This window comes from Humulus lupulus, chromosome 3 (assembly GCF_963169125.1).
Source record: "Humulus lupulus chromosome 3, drHumLupu1.1, whole genome shotgun sequence".
NCBI lineage: Eukaryota > Viridiplantae > Streptophyta > Magnoliopsida > Rosales > Cannabaceae > Humulus > Humulus lupulus.
Window position 1 is genome coordinate 220,859,615 of NC_084795.1, and position 25,398 is coordinate 220,885,012.

General features: G+C 40.6%; 1 pseudogene; it reads right to left on the reverse strand.

Annotated features, from left to right (window-relative positions):
- Window positions 1-763: 763 nt before the first annotated feature.
- On the reverse strand, window positions 764-24,755 carry LOC133825410 (phospholipid-transporting ATPase 2-like; annotated as a pseudogene).
- Between the last annotated feature and the right edge of the window lie 643 nt (window positions 24,756-25,398).

Below are 25,398 nucleotides of genomic sequence, written 5' to 3' on the forward strand. Positions count from 1 at the left end.
TACTAGGATAGATCACTAAATACCTTATAACCAGCAGAAAGAGCATAAACAGCTCCAGGCAACAGCACAACCATGTGCTCATTTAAAATGGAAGACTCCTGCATGTAAACAAACCAGTTAATATAACAATGAAGTTAATATAAAGCAGTCAATCTTAAGGTTTGTAACAACAAAATCTATCAGGATAAAAATCCAAATGTGTACCTCATTTAAAGAGGAAGAATGCTAGGAACTTCTGCCAATTCACTATCATAAAGAGACGAGAACCATTGATGAGTCAAGAAAATGTGTATAAAATGCAGCAGACTTGAAAATTTCATAAAAACAAAAACATATAATACATCAAGTAGTAGTCTTACGAAGCACCATTGCCTCCACCGTCACAAAGATAGACTATTTTCCAATTGGATCAAAATTGTCTAATCTTACCAAACACGCCATAAGTTATACTTACCTTGCTGGCCGTTAAAGCTTATTAAAAAGTACAAAAATTTAATGAGCTCGAAGAGAGGACCAAAATGAAAACTCACCTCAACTAACCCAAAAACTTTCTTGCAAGTAAATTCTTCTTCATATAAATGCATAAAATTATGAATAATTTATTTTTTCTAGACCAAGAAAAGAAATTATTTAATTATGTAGAGTTCCTTTAATAAGAACTCCACTAATCCTATGTGTTGTTGTTACATACAAATACAATGCTAATCTACACTAGAAGCAAAATGGTGGTAAGGTTCAATTTTTGCACCTAATAACTGTTATTTTGTAGCTCAGTTTTCCTTGCAATTTCTTGAGTAGTTGGAAGAGGACAATCGGGACTGTGACTGAAAAAAATCAAAAGGTGGAATGGCTCCGAAAGATCTTCGAGTAGCATTCAGTGAATCTGATAATAGGGGTTCATAAACTGGATTTCTGTTCTTGGGTTGAGTTATGGACAAAGGAGTAACATCTTTCTCTATTGATCTTGCTTAGGGCTCAATGTTGCCCAGTGACAGAATAGGTCCACCCAAACGTTCAGCCTGCTAAAGCGTATTGATTTTACTTGGTCTGTACGTGTACTGAAAGAAATTTATAGCAAGAATCGGATTCATCCCTGCTGCAACTATGAGTTGTAATAAAAAAAAAGTAAAAATATTTTCTATTAGTATATAAAACTGCAATGCCAACAATGGCCTTGACTTTGACTTCTCTATAATAGAATTTTCAGGTTACCAACGATCAGATGTTGCATCAAGGAAGAGATTAAATGAAATTTTATTAATTATCTTTTGCAAGTCAAATAGCTAAATATTATGAAACTAGGCCTGGGTCTCTATCATCGACTCCATATTATTGGTTGTAACCTCAAAATTTGAAGCATATATGAAATGGAGTACCGAAGCCATTCTCCATAGTAGGATGGATCGCCTCTGAGAAGACTATCTGGGGTTTCCAATTTTCATGCAAATATAAGACCAAAATGTCCTAATATGTAAGCTATAAGCTATCCTATTTTCATCTACCTTTGAAACCCCAGATGCTACTCAGAGACGGGCCATCCTATTGTTAAAATTACTTTAAATCCAAAAGATGGTCAAGAAAAACTTACAAAAAAAGTTATCCAATAAGACGGTTGTCTACACAAGCGAAACATAATTGTATACATCCCTAATGATGGGATGGCGCCGAAGATCCAGTTGATGATATAAAAGCCAATCAAATTTCCCCATATAGCAAGATGTTGTAGTATTGTAAAAGAGCTGCGAGGATCAAAGGAAAACTTAGGCAATCAGAATAAATAAAATAACACTGAATTATACGAATTTTCCTCTGTAGTTCTAAGCAGCTTTCAAGTCAGGGCATTCTAGAAAGAATATTTGAATGTTGTAAGAATACCATTTCAGTGTTTGTTAGATTAAGCAGCAAGAAGGCTTTACAAAGAGTCAAATTTGAATCAACTAAGCATGCTTAATAGAAAGAAACTTACTTTGTTTCTAATATCATAACAAAAACCTGCAACCAAATACATCCAGAGAGAGCAACCAATGTGATCTCCTCCATTTCACTTTTTTCATAAGCGTAGGCATGTATGCTGATTAAAAATACAACAATTGCCTGGACATCAATCAAGCCAGGAATCAGTATCAGTGGATAAAAAGCAACAACCATCTCTATATTTTGAGCAACCAAAGTTTTGGTCATTGTAATGGTTCTCTAAGTAACATCTAAATTTAAGTTCAAGTTTCGTCGAAGTGCTTAAAACTAAATAATTCAGCAGGCCTGAATATAAAAGAACAAAAGAAGCAAAAATAGTTGTTTAGGAGTTCGACTATTTTAAAAAACACAACTCACATGAAAAAGAGATCTTCCAAACCATCCAGCGAATGTGCTAGGATTCAGAAGTCTGTTCCCAAGAATAAAAAAACAAAGTGAAAATTAGCATTTTAGGTTAGACAGTAAATTCCCATTGGCAATTCTGAAGGGAAAAATATCTCAAATAAACATTAAAAATCAAATGTGAGGTGAATTATCCTGTAAAGAACCTTCCCGCTTGATAATAAAACAAAATTTGTGGATGCTGCATCACTGTTTCTTCACTAAGATCTTTGTCCAGGACACTGACTAGAACAGGAACACTAGTGTAGAAAACATTATAAGCCATCAAGCTAACAGAATTAAACAGACTAGTCCTTGAGACCCCTCAAAAAAAAGAGAAGCTGAAAACATGCCAAAGTTAGTACACCAGACATTTAAAAAGGAATAATATACAAGATCAGAAGGAATAATGTTTACATGTCAATTATAAAAGATATAAAAGTTGAAAATAAATGGCATTGTCCAGGAGAACTCACAAGATCTGGATGAAACAAACCACCAGAGACTTGTAAAATGAATACTGGGATAGAAATGTTGTACGATTGTATGAGTAACGTCCATGGACAAGTATTAATCTTTTCAAAAACCTAAACTCTGCAAAACAATACAATAATACCAAAACAAATCACTCTACCCTGTTCGTTCTGTCAAGTTTCCAAAAAGTGAGAGGAGGGGTTTAGGTATCAGCAACTTACTCCCAATACTATAATCAACTGCTCTTGTTGCCTGCAGCCCCTCTCTCCCACTGATTCCAACTCCAATGTCAGCTTCTTGTATCATTCTTACATCATTCCCTCCATCCCCAATGGCCAATGTTCTATAATCACATGATTTTAAAATCTCCACAAGCTGCAAAATAGAGTTAAACGCAATATGTACTTAGGTATTCAACATTTTATGACATCACACGTAGAGTAAGAGCCTTTAAATTTGGAAAACAAGGACAACAAAAAAATAACTAAAAAATAATATGACTAACTTTGTTTTAGTAGATGTATTAGAGATAATTTCAATTAAGATGTATTAAGACCAGTTAACTATACTAGATAACAGGAGGGTTAATCTGCTAAATCATCAACAATCGATTTCAGGACTCCAAGTGCTCCCCAGCAAAAACTTTTAACTCCAGAAAACATAGTTTTTTAGAAAAACGTCTTATATCTTTTCTAGCTTCAAATCATGCCCATGAACTCCAATCCCCATTCAAAAGATAGGAAACCTAACTATACAGCATACCAGTTTCATACGTTTTATATAGAGAAATATTATAGTTTCCCCAAGGGGATGTCAACACATAGCTAATGTCTACCAGATCCTGGTCATATTAATTTAAATTTTAAAATGTACCATGTATTTAATCATAGGTCCAGTGATAACATATAGCAGGTACTGATAAGGATTACCTGTGCTTTCTGTGATGGTGTTACCCGACAACATATAGCAGTCCTTGACAATATTGCTAATTCGGTAAAAGCTGTTCGATAATGCTTAAGTGCAATTTCAAGAGCCCAACCATTAACAACAAATGACACATCCTGTTGAAAAGTGAAAAAAAAAGAAGACAAACAAGCTCATCAAGATACAATCAAAAAACAAAAGTAGAGAGAAAAATTCAATAGCTTCTTCACAAAAACATCCCAATATCTACAACAAACATGTACACATATAGTGTACATAACCTTATAAAATACTCCCACATCCATCACAGCAATTAAAAACAACTAGATCCATGGTTTGGAAAAACTTTTGAAGAAGCCTACATTTTGAAACCATTTCAATCTGAGACATGGAAAATAAAAAGTATTTAAACCATCCTTTTTTAATGCTTTCTTATTATGTGCCATTTTACGAACTAAGGCTATGTTTCAATTCTTATGAATCTATGCTTATTAAATTCTTATTTTTTTTCATAATTTTATGATATTTTAAATGTTATTCAACTTACACCTCAATCCAATTCAAAACCTACCTTTCGATTCAATTTAGAAAATTGCCTTCAATCCTGATATAGTTTTTTACAGCCTTTGACTAGAAAAATGAAATTATACTTATTAACACACAACAGAGTGAGCTTGAAAGAAACTTAAACTGTCTGATATAAGTATAACAATGAACTTTTTTCAACATTTTGATACAACCTAGAATGTTAATAATGGCAATGATAATCTAAAGTTGATTTCTCACAACTAGGAGCTATATAAAATACCTTAGGTTCTGAAGTTGTAATCCTCATTGTAAGTAAAACTCTCTCTAAACTTCTGCCAACTTCATCTTCTGTTTTGCCATTAATTAATAGAAGCTGTCCTTTTGGCTCTGTCAAGTCACAAAGCATAACATAAAGCAAATAATATTTAATGAAAATTGATAATATTAAAGAGAGGGAAGAAACATATCCCTTACAAAGCTATGGAAGGCAACAAGCTCAAACCATTAAATTAAGAAATAGAGCAAGGTAGAACACACCATAGCAAGTTAAAGTCACCTCTCTATTTAAGCCACACAAGTCAATCTTTAGCCCCAATTGTCACAACCCAATACTTTTTTGTTATTTTTTCGATTACATAAAGGGAATTGCAGAAAGAACTAAAATTATGAAAGAAAAAAAAGACACCAAAAAAAAAAAAAAATCAATCAAGTGAAAAAGTTAATAAAGTATTTGGAGCAAGGTAATTATCTGAAACAACTAGAGACATTAAGGCCAAGTGTCAATCTCATTTCAGATAATATACTCGATTTTCCTTTGCTCTGCTTCTTCATTACATTTATCTAATATTTAGCCTATGTGCTTATAGTATATACACAGATAGGAGGGGCGAACGGAGAAGGAAACCGATTTGCAGATTATTGAGGGACACTCTAAGAGACAAATTTGTATTATATGTAAGGAAAATTGGACTAAAGAAAATTACATAGAAAAAATCAAACCACGCTTCAAAATAAGATATTCACATCCATCTCAATTCGCCATGACCAGTTAATTCAGTCCAAGACACAAAGAAAGAAGAGAGCTGACAGAACCTGTTGGAGGAGTCCCTTCCTGTGCCGCTACTAGTCAGAGAGAGTGAGCCGAGAGCCTGTTGGAGAAGTCGCCGTCAATGAGTGCTCTGCTTCCTCCGCTGCTCGGCTTGCTGGACTGTCCGTTGCTGAGAAATATGGAGAGAGTGTGAGAGCAGAGGTCGGGGGAGGCCGGAGGTAGAGAGAAAGACACGAGAGGGAAACAGAAAATCAAACAACCCCATTAGATTTATTCCCAAATTAAGCTCGATTAGCATAAAAAACCAATGACCCAGATCAATAACACCTAAATCTATATATCCTTACCTAGCTTGCCAAGACCGAAGAGGAGTGAAACAACCCAACGAATGGAACCCTACTGACAGAGAGATAGAGAAAGACGAGAGAGAGATGGAGGAGATACGATGGATGGAGGCTGAGATTTGAGGGATGGAGGAGATGTGAGCTCAGATTTGAAGCAGGGATGATGAAACTGAAGATAGTGTTCGGACTTTGCTTAGCCGAAGAAGAAAATGGTGAGTCCAAAATTGGTGTGATTTTTTCTGAAAAAAATTGTATAAGTGGCGGGCTCCCAAAATATTACCTCCTTTTTCATTTGCCACATATATAACATTTACCATAATACTTTTTCGTTTCTATTATATTCATGTGTTATGGAAATGGGTATTTGGTGTAGTGTATTTAGGTCTGTAAAATCCATGCACGTACGCCACTTGCCATTCGGCTTGGGCACTAGTACGGGATTAGAGACCCACGATGGATAAAATGCCACCCAGATGAACCCATTCTCCTTCAGCTTCTCGACTTCCTCCTTCAAGGCCTTTGATCTATCTTTGTCGAGCAGCCTTCTTTTTTGTTGCACTGGTGGAAATCTTTTGTCGATGTTTAGGAAATGGTTGATGACTGCAGGATCTATCCCGACCATGTATTTATGCGACCAGGAGAAGACCTCCTGGTTCCTCCTTAAGAACTCCACCAGTGCTTGTGTTGTTGTTGTCTCTAAGTTTTTACTGACTTTCACAACTCTGGTCGGATTTTCCTCATCGAGCTGGACCTCTTCAAGGTCCTCAATGGGTCCCACTTCTTCTTCAAAATCCCCAAAGCAAGGATCTAAGTCCCTATCTTCACTTTGGGCAATGCCCTATTTGGTGAGATTATCACCTTAGTGGGCCTGAACATCAGTTGCCATTTGAAACTCCATTCTGGTGGCATCTCTCGATACACCCTTCTTTGCCTTGGTGATCGAGGCGTTGTAGCACTCCCTCGCTTCCCTCTAGTTTCCCAACACGCATCCTATCCCTGCGTCCGTTGGGAATTTCATAGTGAGGTGCCATATAGAAGTGACGGCTCGCAGGTCGACCATAATTGGTCTCCCTATCAAAGTGTTGTACATCGAAGGACAATCAACTACTATAAAAGTAGTGAGTAATGTCCTGTTAGCAGGTGCAGTGCCTGCTGTGACTGGGAGTCTAATCGACTCTGTTGGGGGGAGCCCTTCTCCGGAGAAACCATAAATGGTTTGGTTGCATGGCTCCAGGTCTTTCACGGACAACTTCATCCTCTCCAGCGAGGACTTGTATAGGATGTTGACCGAACTTCCTGTATCGACCAACACCCTTTTCGCCATCATGTTCACGATCTGTACGTCCACGACCAGCGGATCGGAGTGTGGGAATCGTACGTGCTGGGGTTCGTCGTCAGAGAAGGTGATAAGTTCCTCCTCTATTCAAGCCTTTTTTGGTGCTTGATCCTCAACACTCATCATCTCGATGTCCTGGTCGTGGCGCAGGGTTCAAGCATATCGTTCCCTTGCTTTCCCACTATTTCCTGCAAGATGTGGGCCTTCGCAGATGGTGAATAGGGTACCTTCCACAGGAGCTGGCTGTAAAGGTGGCGAGCGTTGGCATGCAGGCGCCGACTCGTTTCCACCTTGAGCCTGTCGCTGAGAACCTCCCGCGGCTCGCGCATATCTTCTTAAATGTCCTTGTCTTACCAGGAACTCAATTTTGTCCTTCAGCTGGTTACACTCATTAGTGTCGTGCCCGTAGTTGTTATGAAAACAACAGAACTTTGTTGAATCTCTCTTCGAGATATATTTTCTTATAGGTGCGGGTCGTTTGTAGGGCACGCTCGAGCTAATCGCCTAGTAGACCTCGGCTCGGCTTTCAACAAGGGCAGTGTAATTGGTGAATTTTAGTTCATACCGATTGCCTTTGGGGCGCTTACTCTCGGTGGTCGAGGGTTCGTTGTACGCTCGCTTTCCACCATTCTTACCATTTCCATTCCTGTTGCCTTTGCCGTTGCCATTGGGCTTCGACCCGTTGGCGGCTTTGGTGGGTTCTTCCTTGGGCCTCTTGTCTTTTGCTGGCGACTTCCCTTCATTGGCAATAGCGTCCTCAAGCTTGATGTACCTATCAGCTCAATCTAAGATCTCCTGGGTACTTTTAACCCCATGCTTTCTGAGGCTATTCAAGAGGGGAGAATGGCGCCTAACCCCAGCAGTTATGGCCATCATCTTGCCTTCATCACCCACAGTCTTGGCTCCAGCTCCAGCTCGCATGAAGCACTGAACGTATTCCTTCAAGGGCTCCCCCTCGTACTCAATGGGGTGCACACGACCCATATAGAACTGTCCGTAAAACTCCTTCACGAACATCTCCAAGGAGACTATACTCGCAGGAGGGAACTTAAAGAACCACTCCTGGGAGACATCAAAAAGTGTTGCTGGGAAGATCCTGTAGCGAGCATCTTCAGAGACTTTATGAATGTCCATTTGTATCTCAAACTTGTTGACATGAGATACTGGGTCTCCGTACCCGTCGAAAGTTGGCAGAGTTGGCATCTAGAACTTACTGGGAGTTTCTGTCACATCAATTCTTTGTATGAAAGGGGTGCCTCTCCTCTGATCGTACTCAATGTGTGATGTTTGCCCTCCGACCAGCTGCTGCACAGCCTAGTTCAGGGCATCGATTTGAGCCTGAACAGCTTTTGGGATTGCTGGGGCCTCTGGTGCCGAGGGAATGTACTCATCGTGCCTTTCTCGGCGGTCGTTGAGTACATCCCTCGAATCATCGTCTCTTCGCTGCTGCTCGCTGGCTCTGAGCCGACTAAAGACGTTATTCTACCTAGGCTGCCCCGCAGCGTTATGATCTGCTAGTCAGCCTTCTCTAGGTGGGGGGCTCCTGCCTCCACCTCTTTCTTCGTTCCTCCGACCAGCATTTCCTCTGCCAGAGTCGGCTTCATTGTACTCGTGGCCATCTCTGAAACGTGGCTTGCTATGGTGCGACCGACTATTCCCTCTGTTGCCTCCTTGGGCTGGCATTTCCCGAGCGTTAGGGGGAGGACTGCGTTGGTCGGTGGGTCCCCGTGCATTGTCATGCTGTGGGGGGCCCCTGACCGCAGAGCCTGTCTCTGATGGATGTGGCTGCCCCCTTCTCGGTGGATGTGGCTCTTCACCCCTTGGGTGTCTAGGGCTGCGGGGCTGTTGCCCGACCCTATTCTGCCTCGGGCACGGGAGATTACCTCGACCAGCCTGAGACGGAGGCTGCTGCTCAGGATCCCTAGGTGGGACATCATCCTGAGGCATAGGTGGCTGCTCCGGCCTCTGAGGGCTTACTGGCTGGAGTGGAGGACTAGGATTGGGACCCCTTTGAGGTGGCCCGTTTGGAGGCTGATCTGGCTGGGAGCCTGGTGTAGCCTGATTCCTAGCCAGCTGGATGGCTGCTTCAAGGGCGGCCATGGCATCCCTGTGTCGACGATCCATCTCCACCTGCCGCTCGCTCAGCTCCTGACACTGGCGCTCTGTCTCCCTTTGCTGTGACGCCATTATCTCGGCAAGATTCTCTTGATTGGCCCTCAGATTGGCCAACTCATCTTGCAACAAGATCATATCCATGCGGGTACTGTAGTAGGTAAACTTGAAGGGGAAAGAGAAATCACTTTAGGCTTTGTTGATTGACTACATGATGATTTTATTGAAAAAGATCGAAGCCGTGGTATTTATTTCCTGCTACTTTTTTTTACACAATTCCCAGCCCCTTCGATTCGTCCCTTCCTCTCTCAATCGGGTGAATTGGGTTGAGCACACGGAAAGTTTTAACACAGGAAAGTCGAAGTATATATTTTACTCGATACAAACTCTTTTTTTTGGAAGATCCGTTGTAATAATGAAAAGGATTTCTGCATATACGCGCAAATCGGTCGATAATATAAAAATCTGTCAAACAAATAGGGGTGGGGCGCAGTTCTTAAACATAAAAATGGTGAGAAAAGAAAGAGGTCTCAGAATCCAACTCCTCCTCATCAAACTCCAAATGAGGTTCGTCCTCAGCCACATTTGGGGGAGGAGGCTGGGATGATGCAGCAGCAGCAGCCTGTCCGATCTTCTTGGTAGTTTTTGCCATCAAATTCTTTCAAAAGCTCTCAATGAAAGCAGCAGAATGTTGACCCTCATTTTGGTCAATGACACAGAGTCAAATAAATGACAGGAAAATCGTACGATGCTTGAGAAAACAATCTAATGGAAAGTAAAGAACACAAATAATTATAGTGGTTCGGCCCTAGTGATTGGTAATGACCTACTTCCACTTGATACTATTATTAATATTGAGCTTCAAAGGTGTGATCAAAGAACTAGGGTTCCTGAGTTTCACAGACCTTAGAAGGAGAAAACAATACAAACGATGGATAATAGTAATGCAATTCGAAAAAAGAACAAAAGATCCCCCCTTGAGCTATTTCTTGTATATTTATAGGCTCAAGGAGGGTTACATGAGTCAATTCATCATATTTTTCCTTAATAGACAGATATTCAGGTTATAATGAAGAGATATTCAAGGATATCATTACAACTGTACAGATTTACACATAAATAAACGGAGTATACGACCAGGCTGGTCGTATATAAAACTTGAACTTCGCATATAGAAATATCTCTGGTCGATAGGCGAGCAGCATCTCTGCTACATGTCGGCCACGTGTCCGAAATTCTTGCCACGTCATCAACAATTATTTTTTGGATAAACAAATATTAATTTGAAATATATATAATAATTGCATTGATTACATAATATCCCATAACAATAGGGATTTTATATTTGGCTATAACGTATCCCTATGAAATAGGGATTTCCTAACAACATTCCTGTGTGTGAACTCGTCGCTGAGCTCGATCATATTGCTGATGTGCTTTCGAGACCAGTCCAGACTTCGAGCTCATCATTCCAGTTATAATCTCATCCTCATCTACTAATTTTTTCGAGTACATTCCTCGGAGAAGGTCGGTGCCATCGAGCCTGAACTCAGGCTCGAATGATGCAACTCATGCTCAATCGCTAGTGATAGATCTATAAGTAGACTAGAATGCTGATAGCATATCTGGAACCATTCGATAATTTGTAAAAGTGTTTTGCTAGTATTCGTATACACGAGCTTAACTATATCGAACTGACATTTCGAGGCTATTTATTTTATTCACGAAATTTTGGTGTAACATTTTCCCCCTCAAAAGTGTTGGTTCGAATCCTCTGAGAATGAAACTTTTGAACTTCACTTTCAAAAAACGTGCCTACCAACTACACTTGAGTGTGGACACATGTCATTAGGGGATTCCATGCCCAGAGTACTCAACTACTCTTTTTTCTTCGCACGTCCTTTCCTATTCTCTTTTTTCAGCCATCTTTTTTGAATTAAACGTGGTCCCTTGGATTAGCCTTTAGCCCAAATCAAGGGCTCAGATCTGTTCCCCCTTTCACAATCACTCTTGCCTATATATAATCTTTCTTCTTCCCCACTTTATATACTTTTTCATTTTAGCCTTCATAAAAAAAACACGAGCCATAAACCTTCTTGCATGTTCTCCAAACCGAAGAAGCAAAGCAACCTCAACACCTTTGGCTTTGTGGGATCGTTCCTGCTACCTCTTCTACAATGAACGATTTCTTCGTAGCCACAGTCCACATTGTGTAAGTTCTATGAGCTTTGTGTATATTTTTTATATGTGTTTCTTCTATGCATAATTTTTTTTTTCTGATTTATACCAGATTCTTGAAATCTCTTTTGTACTAGGTAGTTTCTGATTTGGGTAAATTTGTAGTGATCAGAGGTGTTTAGGCAAAAATATTCGACGAAAACAGATAAACACGGTGCCTTTCGTTAGGTTACGGGGTAATAGGTTATAGGTTTCGTGTAGCTTATGAAATATGGTTATGAATTAGGGTTTTAACAAACGTATCCCTTCAATATCGCCTTTTTGGGTAACTGCCCACTTTTTCCCTAGAAATTCAGGATACACTTAAACTGATAATAGCTGCCCCACACTCACGTGGGTTTACCCTCGATGCCCCAAAATTCATAGTAGTTCGATGTTGGCATTTGAATTAATCTCGCCATTTCTAACCTTCAGGCTCGATTAAGGCGATCTCGTTAAAGCAAAGTTACGAGCTCGAGCTATCAATATCTTAATCTTTTCCTCTTATTTTTATAATGGGTCCTCACCTTTTTCTTTCTTGTTAGATGTTGCAATCTTCAGAGAATCAGTGGGGGCCCGAGATGGCCATCCCTTATCACTTGTCATCTCATCAACCTGAATTGCCATTCACATGAAATCAACAGTAAATTCGTGAGCATAAGGAACAATGCGAACGGGAAGATATACGAGCCAATTTTCTACGTCAGATCGACGAGGTCGAAGAGAGGAAGAGAAAAAAACTTAGAGTTGCAGTATATCCTGATCCGGACCCTGTGATCCAACCAATTCTATTAGACCCTAAGCTTAGAGCCACCATAGCCTACCCTCCCGGCACTCTTTCATTCAGCCTAATGGAGGGTACTTCAAATCAACTCTCCACTGCTCCTAAATCTCTCTCCATCTCGGCAGATTTCTAAGCTATTATCCTTCCATGGGCTATAACTCTCCGGTAAGGTGGTATGCCATCCCGCCAACTCTGATGAATGGAGCTGCTTCGCCCTTTGCGAGGGCGATCCCAAGAGGAAGGTTAAGTTCGCGGCCTTGAGTCGTGAGTACCTGCGAGTTGGTGCCTTATTGCCTCTAAAGGACTATTTTCGGTGTCGCCCCATTCCAACTCCAAACCAACTCATATAGGGTCCTGGCCACCCTGAGGTCACTATACACGGAGATGAAGTGGGAGGGGCCCTCAGCACATGAGATCCTCTATCTTTTTTGTCTCAAAAGTAAACCTTCCCGAGCTCACGATGGAGATGGATTTTACTACCTCTCGAGCTACCCCAAGGAGAAGCGGTTGTTCGAGGATATCCCAACAATCCTCCTAATTTAAAGACCATCTCTTTTTGGACTGACGGTCTTACTCCCTTTCATTTTTATTCATTCCAGCGAATTCGTAAGTATTTTGCCACAGACTTTATTGATTCTCCTTTTCTTTCATTTTCGAGGTCATATTGCTCACACAAATATTGCATGCAGCCAACTACCATCGTCCACAACCTACATATGCCATGAGAGAACATAGGGAAGCAATCCTCAAGCTCCCTTTGTTAGGAGCAAGTTTCCTAATACGCAGCGGAATGGTGGTGCGTTGGCCCAGTGTACAACAAACATTTTGTAACATATTTAAACTACATTTAAATATGCGAATCCATTAATATACATACATTAATCATAAGCAAGTAAATAGAAAACATACCTCTTGATGCCTATCAAGTGTCCTTGCTATCTTTTCGTAATTTGAACGAACTTCCTATCCAAGTTGCTCCCAGGTACTCACACCAAGATCTTTCACAACGTTCTCTACACCTCAAGAAGTGTGTGGGCACTTAGAGAATAAAGGATGGTTAATTTCTGATTCTACTTGATGTACTCAACACATGAGATCAAGAGAATAAGGCCTGAAATTGGTTCTGTATCTTTTCAAGGAGAGATAGAAAAGTATCTGTTGACTGTGTTTTCAGCCAACGACGTGAGAACGTCAAATACGACAAACCTTCAAGAGAATTTAAATAACACAGATAGTTTAATCAAGAAAAGTAAATAACACAAGATTTTTATAGTGGTTCAGCCCCGGTCAGTCGGTAATAGCCTAATCCACTTAGAGTTGCGATTATAGATCTATACTCAAGATCAGATGGACTGAGCCAACTGAGTTTCTGTAGTACAGATTGTAAAGATACAAGAATTCTTTCAAATACAAGCACTTTCTCTCTCTAGAATACTCAGACCCAAATTTTCCCAAAAAGTCTAAAAAGAAGAAGCAGAAGCCCCCTTTCTTATCTCATAAGCCATATATTTATAGGCTTAGGATCATACATCTGATATCCCCTAGAATCGGGATATTTTATTATATTTATTACATTTAAATTACAAAAAAAACATTCAAAATGTAACAAAATCCCCAATTTGTGGGAAGAATGAGAGATTCCCGTGCGCCAAGACCGGTTCTTGTTGAAGTTGTTTCTGGGAATCTTGACTTAGTTCTCCTCTAGCTAGTTGATCCACCTCACCTCCACTCTGGTCGATCATACACATGCTAGTCGGACATACACTTGCTAGTAGGACATGCAAGTGCTGGTAGGACATGCACTCATTTCCTCTAACATGGCACTCTCCTCTAGCATGCCATGTCTCTCCTCTAACATGGCACTCTCCTCTAGCATGTCATTTCTTTATTTAGACAACCATGCACTTGCTGGACATATGCATAAAGACCACATTCTTGGGGTCTCCTCGGACCAAGGTCCCTTGGGCTCTCCTCGGACCACTCTCTTGGGTTCTCCTCGGACCAAGGTCCCTTGGGATCTCCTCGGACCAAGGTCCCTTTGGCTCTCCTCGGACCAAGGTCAGACCTCACCTTGGCCTTTCATCGGACAAAGGTCCGACCGGGCACTTGGACTGCTTCTCGGATGTACTTGGCTTGGACGCGACACTCTCAAGCAGTCAAAACTCTTCATCAGTCTACCGGGTCACTATATCACAACTCCGAGGAGTCAATGTATTTATTGACTATTTAATGTGTCTTTTACGGACCATGTACTGCCATTTGTCACCTCTATTGCCACATCATCAATCTCCATTTTTGGGGACAACATTTGCCCCCCACGTTTATTATACGATTTTCCTCGTATGATAAACTTTTCTTCTAGCAAAATGTTCTCGAGGTCATCCAAAAGCTTCTATCCGGTTGATAACTTTCACGTAAACTCTCACGACTGAACTTGTCTTGTGATTTCTTCAAACTCTATTTTCTTGATATAATGAAAACATAGCCTTCCTTTTGGTTCTCCCTTTGTCTATTTTATCATCGTATAGACAGGTTGTTGAGTATCCCCGATTTGGTTGCGCTAGGATTACAATTTCGGTGAACTCTTCTCGAACATGGGTCTGATCACATCTTCTCGGACATGAGTCCGACCACACCTTCTCGGACATGAGTCCGACCATACTTCTTGTGGCCCTCCTCGGACTAGGGTCCGAGCCACATCTATTGGGACTCCTCGGACAAGGGTCCGAGCCACTTCTTTTGGCCCTCCTCGGACTAAGGTCTGAGCCACATCTATTGGGACTCCTCGGACTAGGGTCCAAACAACTTCTTTTGGCCCTCCTCGGACTAAGGTCCGAGCCAACCACTTGGCCTCTCCCCGGACTAGGGTCCGAGCCAACCACTTGGCCTCTCCTCGGACTAGGGTCCGAGCCAATCACTTGTGGGCTCTCCTCGGACTAGGGTCTGAGCCAACCACTTGTGGCATCTCCTCGGACTAGGGTCCGAGCCAACCATATGGGGCATCTCCTCGGACTAGGGTCCGAGCCAACCATTTGGGGCATTCCTCGGACTAGGGTCCGAGCCAACCATTTGGGGCATTCCTCGGACTAGGGTCCGAGCATACCGTTTGGACTACCCGGGTGCATTTGGCCTGGTTATGACACGGTTCCTCTTGGTCGGATGTAGCACCTTAGGCACCAAATTTCTAGACCTAGATCCTTGGAGATAAGCGAGATGCTCCTCGGATCACCATGCATCCGATCGGCTATCTCAAGGTGTATGCTCGACACCACATTTTTAAAATACTTTAAGTACCCTTAGGCACTCTTAAGCATTTGTTTGATTCACTCTAGGGAAGTTGATCGGTGATACATGCTTAGCCGACCAGAGAAGTTGTATCTGCTCTCTTGAGCAAGAAAACTTTGCACCTGATCAGCTAAACTTGTAGCTGTTGGAATTTATACTTTACTTCTCTTTGTTAAGTTAAAACATTCTAAGTCTCCTCTAGACTTAAAAAGTTATAAGTTTTTTGTGAATAGTAAAGTCACTCTGGTGTATGCCTTATATTTTCGCATGAGTACTTAGTTTTCTAACTTAGAAATTCTAGACATTTCATAAGTCCATGCTAAGTATACTTTCTCACATTCTTATTGCTCTAACATTTTATGAGCATGATGTTTATGGTCACACGAATATCTGCTCCTAACTTGAAATTTTTAAAAAATTCCAAGTTACTTAAACTTTGTCGAACAAGTTAGCTTAATGGCCTTTTTGGACTTCGAAAATTTACAAGTCAGCCTAAAAACAGATGTATTAACTCGTGCTTTTATTGCCTGTGTTAAATTATATGCCAGTATACCCCATGTGCCCCCCAGGTGATGGAGGGTTGAAAGATCCTTAGTCACTTGCTACCTGACCGAATCTGTTCGAGCAGTTAATTACTCATGAAACACATAGAATATATGGAAAATATTCTAGCAGTTGAACACTGCTTGAACATATCGACTAGTTGAACACTGCCCGATTTTACCGACCAGTTGAACACTGCTCGGATAACTAACACACATGCATATTTGTAGCAAGGATCGACCACGCTGCGCGTAGTCTCTTTTATTACTCGTAAATTAAAAAGGACAAAACATGTCTAATAACGAGTCTTAAACAACCAAAAATTGTTCAAAAATAAAATGAATGGTTAGCAAATAACCAGCTCATACACCAAACTTAAATAACAAGTCTAACAACTCGAAATCAAGCTACCACTCTGAAAGCGGTATTTAAAAATTATATATCCTTCGATGCTCTAAGTGCACGCCACTCCAGTGATTCCTGATCCTAGCACTCCTGCTCAGCATACTTCTCCTTTGCTTTGTTGCTCTCCTCAGCTAAGTGTGGACCTTCACATATAGTGTCTAAGGTAAAGTCCACAGGTCCAGGCTGCAAGGGTGGAGATCTTTGTCGCTTGAGACCAGAGTTACTGCTACCTCCTTCTCCTTAGGGTGTCTTTGCTCGGTACTTCCTCAACTTGCCCGACTGGAGAAGAAATTCTATCTCGTCCTTGAGGTGGTTGCATTCATTCGTGTCGTGACTATAATCTTCATGGAAGCGACAAAACTTGTTCATGTCTCTCTTCCTCATCTCTCTTCTGATGGGTGGAGGCTTCTTGTAGGGAACCTCTTCTTGACTAGCAAGATATATCTCTGCTCGGCTAGTTGAGAGAGTGGTGTAGTTAGTGAATTGAGGCTCATACTTGGTTGGCTTTTCACTTAAATCCAACTTTGCTTTCTTTTCCTCATGGTGGTCACACCCATTATTTCCACGCTTCTTTCCACCATCACTAGGAGAGTCAGTTGGTCTGCCTGGATTGTTTATGCCATTCTCCCCTTTCTCTATTGCATCATCCAATTTCATATATTTGTCCGCCCGGTCAAGAAATTGTTGAAGTGTTGAGATTGGATGGCGATGGATGCTGTCCCATAGAGGACTCCGATAAATTATCCCAGCAGATATGGCAACCATCTTCCCCTCGTCTCCTACAGTAGTTGCTCTATTGGCTTCTCTCATGAATCTCTGTACATAGTTCTTTAGAGACTCATCTTTTCCTTGTTTGATATCTACCAAGTCGTTGGCATAAACTGGTGGAGTCCGGGCAGTGTTGAATTGTCTACAAAACTCCTTCCTGAATGTTTCCCAAGAGGTAATGGAGTTCGGCTTAAACTTCCAATACCACTCTTGGGCAGTGTCCGTCAAGGTGGTGGGGAAGACTCTACACCGATAGTCATCACTTACTCCGAGCAATTCCATCTGGTCCTCAAACTTCCCAACATGCCTGATGGGATCTGCCTTTTCTGTATAAATTGGCAGTATCGGTGCTTTGTACTTTGCTGGTGGCTGGGCTACTCTAATTCGAGCACAGAATGGGCTGCCACTCCGGTGGTCGATCACATCTATCTCGGAAGGTCGTTTCGACAAACCTTGCACTGCAGCTACTAGCATGTCAAGCTGGGCTTGGATAGCTGGTGCAACTGATGAGGTTCCAAGGTCTTGACCGCCTGGTCGGGCATTACCATCTGGCGCGCCACCGTCAAGTATTTCTACTTGACTGGTAGGGCGGTCTAGACTTTTCCCTTCGACCAGGACATTCCTCCTCTTGTTGGTGATAACATCCCTTAGATCCTTCGATTTCCTAGAGGGCTTACTACGCGGGACTTCCTCTCTCCTGCTACGCTGCTGGTCGAGGTGCAGTGGAGGCTTCTTGGCGCGCTCTGGGCAGTTTTCTCCTCCTTGTGGGTTATGGCCCTCCTTTTCCTTTGACTGGTCGGTGGGATGACTATCAGCCTCATCACGACCATGCCCATCTTTGAACTGTGAGGTCCTCTTATCTCGAGGAGCTCTATTTTTCTCCTGCCCAGGTGGAGTCTTCTTACTACCCGATCGGTGACTTCCAGATCTTGAAGTTTCTGATCGGTGGCTCGTGGAGGGGGTCCTAGAGTGCTCCCTTTGTGTTGAGGCAGTGTGCGATCAGACTCCATCTTCCTCACGACCAGGTGGGTTATTACCACCCCTCCTTGGTCTATCATTGTTCTTACCACCAGCTTCTGTGGTCCTTGCTCCTGGAGGGGGTCCTCCTCGTGTTGTAGCTTGGGCATTGGCTTGGGCCAACTAGGTAGCTGCCTCTAAAGCAAGTGCTGCTTCACGATGTCTCCGGTTGACCTCCTCCTGTTGTTGTCTGAGCTCCTCGCTTCTAGCCTCCATATCGCGTCTTTGCTGCTCTAACGCAGCTCTCTACCTGGCCATCTCTTCAGCAAACGCCTCCTGCCTGGCGTGGAATTGTGCCATCTCCTCCTGGAAGGCCCCCATGGCCTCTTGGAGCTCTTCAACTCCGGGAGTCACGTCCTTGAGCATGACTCTAGGCTCATTCTCAAGGTCTTGTGGGCTAGGACCTTCTGATCTAGCAGGCTCTTTAGAGGAGCTTGTCTTCTTTGAGGCTGCATTGGTGTTCTTAGGCGCCATATGACTTCAGGGACCGTCTGTTCTTCTCTCCAGGCTCTCAATGAAAGTACCAAAATGTTGACTGTGTTTTTAGCCAACGACGAGAGAACGTCAAATACGACAAACCTTCAAGAAAATTTATATAACACAAACAGTTTAATCAAGAAAAGTAAATAACACACAAGATTTTTATAGTGGTTCAGCCCCGGTCAGTCGGTAATAGCCTAATCCACTTAGAGTTGCGATTATAGATCTGTACTCAAGATCAGATGGACTGAGCCAACTGAGTTTCTGTAGTATAAATTGTAAAGATACAAGAATTCTTTCAAATACCAGCACTTTCTCTTTCTAGAATACTCAGACCCAAATTTTCCCAAAAAGTCTAAAAAGAAGAAGCAGAAGCCCCCTTTCTAATCCCATAAGCCATATATTTATAGGCTTAGGATCATACATCTGATATCCCCTAGAATAGGGATATTTTATTATATTTATTACATTTAAATTACAAAAAAAACATTCAAAATGTAACAAAATCCCCAATTTGTGGGAAGAATGAGAGATTCCCGCGCGCCAAGACCGGTTCTTATTGAAGTTGTTTCTGGGAATCTTGACTTAGTCCTCCTCTAGCTAGTTGATCCACCTCACCTCCACTCTGGTCGATCATACACATGCTGGTCGGACATACACTTAATGGTAGGACATGAAAGTGCTGGTAGGACATGCACTCCTTTCCTCTAACATGGCACTCTCCTCTAGCATGCCATGTCTCTCCTCTTACATGGCACTCTCCTCTAGCATGTCATTTCTTTATTTGGACAACCATGCACATGCTGGACATATGCATAAAGACCACATTCTTGGGGTCTCCTCAGATCAAGGTCCCTTGGGCTCTCCTCGGACCACTCTCTTGGGTTCTCCTCGGACCAAGGTCCCTTGGGGTCTCGTCGGACCAAGGTCCCTTTGGCTCTCCTCGGACCAAGGTCCGACCTCACCTTGGCCTTTCATCGGACCAAGGTCCGACCGGGCACTTGGACTGCTCCTCGGATGTACTTGGCTTGGACGCGACACTCTCAAGCAGTCAAAACTCTTCATCAGTCTACCGGGTCCCTATATCACAACTCTGAGGAGTCAATGTATTTATTGACTATTTAATGTGTCTTTTACGGACCATGTACTGCCATTTGTCACCTCTATTGACACGTCATCAATCTCCATTTTTAGGGATAACAGTATCGTTCTTTTTCACAGAGCGAATGACTGTCTTGAATATTTTCTGATAAGTCTAACTAAATAGAAAATATTTAAATTAAAAAAAAAAATCTGTAACCAATTTACAATTTATCTTTTAATTAATTAATTATCTTATTAATTAAAATATCCAAAAACTAATTTTTAAATTTTCATTAATTAATTAATTAATTAAATAAAATTGAAAAATATATCCATGAAAATTATGCAGTACATGGACTGTGTGTGGTTGTGTACCACCCTGTATTTTAGGGATATTTGATTTTTCTATTTTTATTTAATTATTTATTCAAACTACTTTGTTAGATAAAAATCTAACAACCTGATAACTAATTCAAATTTGAATTAAATATCTTTTTAACTAATTATCAAATATAATTAATTATTTGAATAAATATCAATATTTTAAATTCAAATATAATTTGAACTGATCAGATTATTATCTCCTACTTAAATAAAGATATTTAATTAATTCTACCAATTAAATAAAAGCAATATAAAATTCGAAATTAAATATTTAATTTATTATAATTTTAAAATATATATAATTAATTAATTATTTAACATAATTTCAAAAATTAATTTAATTATTTAATATAATTTCAAAAATTACAAAATAATTAAGTATTTATTAATTTTGTTAATTACTACTAATTTATAAGTAATAAATCAATCACTATTATCACATAATTGCATATTTGGCCCGAAGAATAAATTTATTTTTAAATATGTTTTTCAACCATTCTTCCCTTTATATCAACTCTTGCCTTGAATAGTGTTGATTGAGCCACGGTGGGGACCTATTGACCTATAATTCCAAGCTCCAATAAATTTGAGATTATTAATTAAACTCTTTAATTAAATAATCTTAATTTATTAATCTCATGATTACTCCACTATAAATATGAGACTGCACTCTTGTAATTATAGACATTTCATTTACTGAGTACTTTATAAAATAAAGCGTCCATTGATATAATCATTACATACAAATTAACCCTCTAATAATGGTGCATTATTAATCGGGAATAAAATTATTGTTTTACCCTTTTAATTATATCTTGTTTCCTTAAGTACCATTGACTTTACTAGTGAAGGTTAATTCATAACTAAATTATGAATTTGAGCTCAATAACCTTTCAGTCCCAAATATCAACCCTTAAGAAAACCATTATTCAATCTGTTATGAGAATGTATAGATTCCATATCTGTATACTATGTCCCCAGCCATTTACATTAATGAGTTCCCAAAACAAAAGTTTCTAGCCTGATCATTCTGATAAACCCTAACGAGTGAATTAAAGAACTAATGTAACATAAACAGGAGTTCATAGTAACTTCGGGATTAAGATTTATTTGTATATGATCATCAGTTGATATATTTAATTAATACTTCGAAACGGTATTTAACTAAGTATTAATAAACATATCTGGTCCAGTTCTATATATTCTCTAATACATAAAGTACATCCACTAAAGTGTCCTACTGCACTAGCGATCTTGATCTGGATCACGTATTCATAATACTAGTGGACCGTATTTGCAGTAATTAATCTAAATATTCCATAACTTTATTTTACCGCGAACTATTCAAGTTCATTTATCTCAAACACAATCCTCCCTTACCAATACGTGTTTGAGATCACATATATGAACTAGATTAATATAGAATGTTTAGAATATTTATAGATTTACAAAGAAATATTTATATATATTTAAATAATAATATATTATAAATATCTCATTTAAATTTAAAAAATTATATTTATTATTACTATAATCTATAAAATGAATAAAAATAATTAGATTAAAGGAGAAAATAGATAGAGTGGTTTGAAGAGTTTTTAGAGTGCCACATCATCTCTTTGGTGCTCTTAAATCCAAATAGCACTAAACAAAGATTTAGGTAATAAAAAAAGAACAATAGGAATTTTACGTTGTTCAGCAGTTAAAATCTGCCTAGTCCACGAGTCAATGTTATTGATTCGTGATACTCTCTCAAATCTTTTTCACAACAATTCAGTCGAGTATCCTCCCAACCATATAGTGCATCCCTACAAATGAAATTCCCCAGGCTATTTATAGACCTGGCTGACAAAATATCTTCCACTTATATCGGGAAGTTACAATTTAAATTTGAAATAAATACAAATAAATGAGTTAATTACATAATATCCCATGATATTTGAGATTTAATATCAGATAAAAAAAAATCCCTAAGGAATAGGGATCTCCCAACAGTTGTCGTGTGAAAAACGCAGTGTTGACTTCGAAGGCAAAGTTTACACGCTTTCGAGATCAACTAACACTTCGAGCTCGTTATTCTAGTCAACCTCCTCCTTAGCTCGTGATTTCATCGAGCTCAATCTTCGGAGACCAACATCTTCAAGCTTATAACTATGGCTCGAATAACACCAATATGCATTGGAGAAGATTTGTTCTTTGAAGCTTGATGCTTAAGCTCAAGCGTTCTGAAATTGTGCTCGATCGCCAACAAGAACAATTTGGGAATTATGCAAATTCATAAAAGTGTTCAGCTACTGCCTGTTATTTTCGAGCTTACGCTTTATGAGCCTATATTTCGAGGCTCATTTATGACGGTGACGAAATTTGGGTGTAACATTTTCCCCCTCAAAAGTGTTGGTTCGATCCTATGAGAAGGAAACTTTTGAACTCCACTTTTTAAAAACGTGCCACCTACCACACTCGAGTGTGGACGCGTGTCACTTGGGGATTGCACACCAGGAGTACTCAAGCACTCTATTTTTCTGTACACGTCATTTCATATGACCCTTTTTTTCTGCCAATGTTAGAATTAAACCTCATCCATCAGATAATTTTTACTCCTGAACCAATGGCCCAGATCCATTTGACCTTTGACATCCTTCTTTGACGTATATATACCCCATCTTCTTCCCCGTTCTCCACTTTTACTCTTCTGATAGCACAAACCAGAGAAAAATAAAGGAAGAACCAAAGTTTAACTTGCATGTTCTCTAAGCCAAAGAAGCAAAACCATTCGAGCACATTTGGCTCTATGAAATCATTCTTGATTCCCACTACTTCAGTCGATGATCTCATCATATCCTCGATCTAATTCGTGTAAGTTTCTGATCCTTATTCACATGTTTTCTTTGTTATATGTTTATTTTCACTTTTTACATGTTTCTTTTATTCGTAAAGATGCCATTTTGGTTTTGACCACATTTCTAAGGCTTCATTTCTACACTAAGCAAATTTCCTTGTGTGAATAGCTTTGGCATGCTTAGAATCATATTTTAGGCTAAAAATTTCTTGTAGGTATGTGAAAATTTGGAGTTTTCTAGTAAATGGGGGTATTTTGGGTCATAGATTTCGTGTAACTTAAGAAATAGGGTTTTGGTTTAGGGTTTAAACACACGAATCCCGAAAACATCACCTTTTCGGGTAACTTCCAACTTTTTCCTTGGAAATTCGGGATTCTTTTAAATCGGTAATAATCGCCCCACTCTCGCATGGGTGCACTCTTGATGCTCGAACTTTACAATAGTTCGGGAGAAACATCCTAGTCAATCTCGCCCTTTCGAGCCTTCAGTCTCGATTGAGGCAATCTCGTTATCTCGAGCTTTCGAGCTCGAGTTATCAAAATTTTAATCCCTTCTTATTATTTTCTATATGATGGGCCCTCACCTTTTTATTCCTTGTTCGATGTCGCAGTACTCTGAGAATCGATGGGGGCCCAAGTTTACCATCCCTTACCACCCGTCAACTCCCAGTCCTGAATCGCCTTTCACTCGAAACCAGTGCTTAATCTGTGAGCACAAAGAGCAGTGTGAGCAAGAAGATATACGAGACCATTTTTGACGTCAGAACAACGAAGTCGAAGAGAGAAATAGGAAGAGACTCCGAGTGGCAGCTTATCCTGACCCAGACCCTGAGAACAGGCCTATCCCACTAGACAACAAATTTAAAGCCACCGTAGCCTTTCCACCTGGTGAGCTCGCATTCATCTTAATGAAGGGTCCTTCTAACCAACGAAGTTCCCATACCACTTTCCATCCCGGTCTCGAAGAGTTCTTTCTTCGAGGCCGAACATTATCAAAGTTCCATAACCTCAACCCGAAAAATTTCTGATCTCTTGTCTTGCCATGGGTTAAAGCTCTCAGGAAAGTTGGTCTGTCGATCTGCCAGCTCTGACGAGAGGAGATGCTCCGCACCTAGGGAAGACAACCCATATAGAAAGGTTAAGCTCACGGCCTGGAGCCGTGATCACTTACGATCTGGGGCATTGCTGCCCCTAAAAGATTATTTCTGGAGCTTTCTCGACTGTGCCAGCATAGCTCCATTCCAACTCCAATAGAACTCGTATAGGGTTCTATCTGCGATGAAGTCATTATATAAGCAGATGAAGTGGGAGGAGCCCATAACACACGAGATCTTGTATCTCTTTTGCCTTAAAAGCAACCCTTCCTGAGCTCATGGCAGGGATGGGTTCTACTATCTTTCCAGCTACCCAAAAGAGAAGTACCTGTTCGAGGATATCGCAAATCACCCTCCAAACTTCAAGACCGCCTTCTTCTAGAAAAACGATCTTGCTCCCTCTCAATTATACTCCTTCTAAAGAATTCATAAGTCCTTCATATTTTTTGGCTAAATTCTCTTTTGATTTGTGAGCCCTGCTGACTTACTTAAATCTTTTTTATAGCCACCTATCATCGTCGTTAGCCTACGGATGCCATGATGGAACATAGGGAAACCATCCTCAAGCTTCCCTATGGTCGACGATCCCTCTCTTACCTCCTTCACAAGGACAAACTTCGGCTGTGCAACCTTCTGGAAGAAGGCAAGACCACTGACGACTCCAGCAACCGCAAGTATGCGAGTTAGGAGGACGTACCCATGCCCACCACCAAACTCCTTATGAGAGGCAAACATGTAGGTCAAAGCTGTCAGGCCCACTGACCTTGCCCCTTCGAACACTCAGGCTTAGGAAATGACGCACAGGATGAGGCCTCAGAGAGCTCATCCAGAGGTAAAGTCGTGCTCGGTTCATCCATGTGGTTTCCTTGACTACTTAAGCACAAGCCTAACGTAGTGATCCCTTCGAGGACCCCAGGGATAATTTTCTAGCATGGTTTAGGGTAGACCTTATGGTTCGTAGGTTTGATAGCTAGCTAGGTGAGTACCAAACCATGTGTAGCCTAAACGAGGTTTTTGATGGAGTAGCAGTGCAATACGACACAAACGATTATAGAGACCTCTTGAGGATCTCCCCCACTTTTAGGGAGGAGACTCCCATAGCCTCATCGGAAGATAGGGGAATTTCCAAGTCCCCATGTTTGAGCTCTAGTAAGTCTTCTTGTTAGGTTCCTGTCACTAAGTCATTTTTAATTATAAATATATGTATGAATTCTTTCTTTCTCTGCTTGACCAATATACCTTGTATTTTTCAAGTGACTTGTAGTCGGATCTGGACAGCCTCTTGGGACAGCCCCGTAGAACCAAGCGAGGTTGCGTAACCTCGAAGAAAGGGGCCGCCTCAAAGTCAGCCAAGATCGTTGAGGGTTCCTCCCCTTCA